We start from the raw sequence: 4,409 nt of genomic DNA on the forward strand, positions 1-4,409 counted from the left end.
TAGAGCTATCAGAGTTTAAAGTAAGGCTCAAGCTGCTCTGGAATTGCTGACTCTATCTACAGTGGCTTGGTTTTGGGCTCTCCCACCCAATGTTCTGTTAGACAAGACAGTTGTCTTGTGGGTCAGGGTGCTGCTTGGCCATGATGCTGGGAAGGGTCTTTGGTTGGGTCCCTTTTTCTCAACTTAGATGTTATCAGGAACTTTTGCCTCTAGAATTTGTCCTAAAATTTCAAGGCTGCCAATCTAATTGAAAAGTATTTCCATTTTAAATAGATTACTGATAAGCAGATCACTTACTTATGAAATGACAACAAGAAGTTCCTAAAGGATTGGGCATATAGTCTATGGTCTTAAAGAATATAAGAATAATTTATGAATAATTAATATATTATTTATAATATATTAATTATTTTAATATATTTTATTTATAATATTAATTTATTTATAATTATAAATATATTTCTTCTTCTCATTCTCTCTCTTTTTAAAACCAAACAAGATCATTATGTATGACTTTTGACTTGCAGTTAAGTGTACTAATGGGATTCCTGAGTGAAAATGAACAACCCGGCTGCGCACCTTCTCCTGGTGCTGGGGGTTAAGCTATGGTGCCACAACACATTGCAGGTGCATGACTGGGGCTGTCTGCCCTTTGCCGGTGGCCCTTGTAACTAACTGCCAGCTACAGCCCCCCCCCAAAAAAAAAAGAAAAGGAAAGAAAAAAAAAAAGAAAAAATGAAGATGAGCAACCCATATGTGTCTCTTTTATCCATGGATTCAAGGGAAGCTGGATTGGGGCCGGTAGCCCCGCCCACTCCCAGAGCTTAAGTGGTGTAGAGAAAAGCTGCGCACAACAGAAAGGTGTACGCATGGACAGTATTTACAAAATGACTACCAAGCTTACACATAATCAAAACAATAAAACTATGTAAAAGCCTTTCTTACTCTTGAAATGAAAGATAAGAAACTGAGAACTCACGTGACGTTGAGGAGAGGGCAATTTAGGAAATTCTATTGGACGTTAGTTTGACAAAATGTATGTCGGGCTTAGGGAAATTTACATCCCTTGATCCAAAAACTCCAGCAGGAGACATCTCTCCTTAAGAAGTCCTCGTGAGAAACATAGGAAATATTTCTCTGCAATCAATCCCATAACAGAATGAGTCACAGTGCAGACAATATGGTGTGTGTGTGGGGGTGTTCCCTTCAAAACCTTATTGCAAGAGAATGGTTATTACAAATTATGATAAATTGAAAAGCATAAAACCATTTTCTCTGACAAAGTCAGACATGTAAATTATGATCTTATTTATGTAACATTTACCTGTTTACAAACACACACACACGGACCTGCTGGAAGGAAATTCAGTGCTAACTTCTAAATTGTGGGGTGATGAGTGTTTTTAATTATCCTTGTCTGCCTTTACTTTCTCCCATCCCGAGGAATGAGGAATGCGCATTTCCTTATAAGATTAAGAAAAAAAATTAAAGTTAATTTAAAATAATAGTATCCAGCAAAAAGTCATAATTTTATTACTGTGAAGCAATTGAGCAGTGAAGTGACAGCTTGTTATTAATAGGAATAACCATCAGTCAGCACTGAGCACATGCAATATTCTTCATCGGAGCAATTATTGAGTGCTGATTGTATGCAAGGCATTCAACTGAACCTTTAACATTGTAACACAAATGACTGCGTGCCTCATGGAGTTAAGCCACGAATGTAATCACTTTCATTGTGTAAACAAGGAAACGAAGATTCCCTGTGAGTCAGAGATTTGTTAACAAAGTCTCAGAGCTTCAACTGGTGGCGCCTCTACTTGACAGTGGGTTGGTCAGCATGGAGGCCCCTGTTCTTCACTGCCAGAATTCACCGGCACATGCTTCTCACATGGTTGGTGCGAGATTTTCAATTGTACAGTGCTTCCACAGTGGGCCTGCATCATACAGCAACATGCACCACAGGTAAGGCTTGCCTGAGACAGAACCCAGCCCTTCTGAGGGTCAGAGGCCATTTACTGTCAGAGAACTAGTTTAGTTTAAAAGAAAAAATCCAATCTCTCCCAAAGATTAAGCAAAGCAGGGTATACACACACACACACACACATTAGCAAAACCAGGGAACCCATCACAGGAGAATCAGGGCTCCCTATGCAAAGCTTTCAATAAAGAAAATATCAGTGGCCCCTCCTCTAAGCCCACCTCCACTTCCCTCAGAGGGATGCAGTTTTTTCTCTTCAGAAATGCTAGTATCTTCCTGCTAGCTGTAACGGAGGTCTGTCCTCACAGAGTACCATCTTTCTCTGCACTTTAAACAAAAGTGGTATGCACGCTGGATGACTTGGTCTTCAAGACCTGTGTGCACCGTGCAAGGCTGTGGTGAGGGTTAGTGATGGACTCTCTGAAGACAGGATAATGCCGGTCTTGGCTCACACACTTCTCTGTTTCTCAACCTGGGCCCCCAGCACATAGTAGGTTCTCAGCAGATCTTTACTGACTGGGAGAATGAACCAGTGAGGCCCACAGGTGACTGCAAGGAAGTGAGTGGCTGGCTGCTCATTAAATTCTAGCTGTACTGCACTAGGATGCATGGCCCTGGACCCTTAGTCCATGCATCCCGGAGGGCCAGGGCCAGCTGGTCTCTGGGGATTCTTTTAGCTCTGACATCTGTGTTTGTGACTAAGTCCCCCTGCCGTGAGCTGGCACTCAGAGAGAAAGATGATCTTCTCAGTATGTGCACAGAATGACCGATATGTTTAGAGCCTGCATCCCATCCCAGCCTTTCTCTGTCCCTTTATTCCCCATCAAGGCCTCTCTCATGCACATGGCAGTCAACAACATCTGTCAGAGACACTGGGTGCCAGGATGACTCTTGCTTGCAAGCATGTCTGCAAAGACCTAGAGATAGGGAGCCATGGGAGTTTAGCTTACAATAACTCTGAGTGGTCAGAGGACTGTGCATACAGGGCCCTGACTTCATAGTGGGTTAGCTGCTGTGTCTGCCCAGGGTGACTCAACAGATGTCACATGTAGTTTAGAAACTTGGAGGGGCTAAGGACTCTGTGGTGAAAGGCGTGGGGAATTCTCTTGTCCCAAGGATCATTTGCTTTTTGTCTTCTTAAAAGGAAAGATTTGAGAGGACTGGCCCAAATATGAAGGGACTGAACAAACGAATGCATAAGAGATAAGCAGAGGAAACAGATTGGGGGGCCAGGGGTGGGAGGAGGATTTCCTCTTTCCGTTATTCCATAGTTAATTGCTGACAGTCCATCATGAGGACAGATTGGCAGGGTAAAACTCTAGCCATCTTACTTAATCTAAAGTTTCACATGACTGCAGAGCTTTCAGGAATGAAGATCCAAAGACACGGGCAGAGCCATGCACGAGCAAACAGAGAGGTGACTGGCTAACCAAAAGCTGAATGGAGAGAAACAGACCTAGGGAGACTTAGGGAGGCACACTTCACAGGGTTTCTGGTACCCAGAAAGTTCTTATGACTTGTGTTAAGGCCTTGAGGTAGAGGCAGGCAGAAGGGCCGGAAAAGGGCAGAGAAGAGCGTTCCACGTGTGCAGAGTTCCCTGACCCCTCCACCTTGGAACATTGATGTATGTTTAGGTGCCATCGGGGGAGCCATCAAGTCTTGAGTTCTGAAGAGAGGAAGTAAACTGATTTTAGGAGCATCTGTTGCTTCCAAACCCCTGTCCACTCTCATCCTGTTCTTTATTTTAGCACCGACTTCTGGGTTTTGCCACAGAATACCAGCAGCTCAGCGTGAGGGTGGGTAAGGCTATGGGGTTCCTTCAGGAAGCCTGTGTCCTTCAACTGGATACAACTGCTCAACCACTGTCAAGGTTGCCTTCTCAAAAAGACTTTTTCTATCCATTTAGGGGCCCTGGGGACTAAGGGTGAAAATATCCCGTTACGGACTCCTGGGCATTGCACTAGCTGTCAAACTTCCCCACCCCCAACTTGTGTGAACAGCCCCACTGCAAACCAGCCCTTCTTGAATTGCCCCTTTTTGAGCACACCCCCTTTTTCCTGTTAGGGTTCTGACGGACACAAAGAGATCAAGGCAATGAGAAGTAGCCACATGGAATACTTAAAAATAAATTTTAGGTCGTGGGAACCCTGTATGCACTCAAAATAAGTCAACAAACAAACAAACAAACAAACAAAGATGTGTGGGTGTGCTGCAAGCCTGACTGTGAGCTTTCGAAAGATCAAATGACACAGCCACAGAACAAGATCTCCAGTCATTCTCCCGCTCCTGCAGAATATGCAGAACCTTCACAAATCAGCCCTTCACTATGGCTCTCCATTATCCTATTATCCCATCTCCCCCCGCCTCCCCGCCCCCCAGATGACCAGTTAAAGTTCTAAGGTCTGGTGTTTGCCACTGTGACCTTATT

At 44.0% G+C, this 4,409-nt stretch overlaps 1 non-coding gene across 1 annotated transcript; it reads left to right on the plus strand.

The window, feature by feature from the left end:
• The first annotated feature begins 560 nt into the window (after positions 1–560).
• LOC115031042 (small nucleolar RNA SNORA76) lies at positions 561–690 on the plus strand. Its single transcript, XR_003836620.1, has one exon. It is a non-coding gene; the product is annotated as a small nucleolar RNA SNORA76 (small nucleolar RNA).
• The last annotated feature ends 3,719 nt before the right edge of the window (positions 691–4,409 follow it).

This window comes from Mus caroli, unplaced genomic scaffold, assembly GCF_978045245.1.
Source record: "Mus caroli unplaced genomic scaffold, Mus_caroli_1 scaffold_6, whole genome shotgun sequence".
Lineage (NCBI taxonomy): Eukaryota > Metazoa > Chordata > Mammalia > Rodentia > Muridae > Mus > Mus caroli.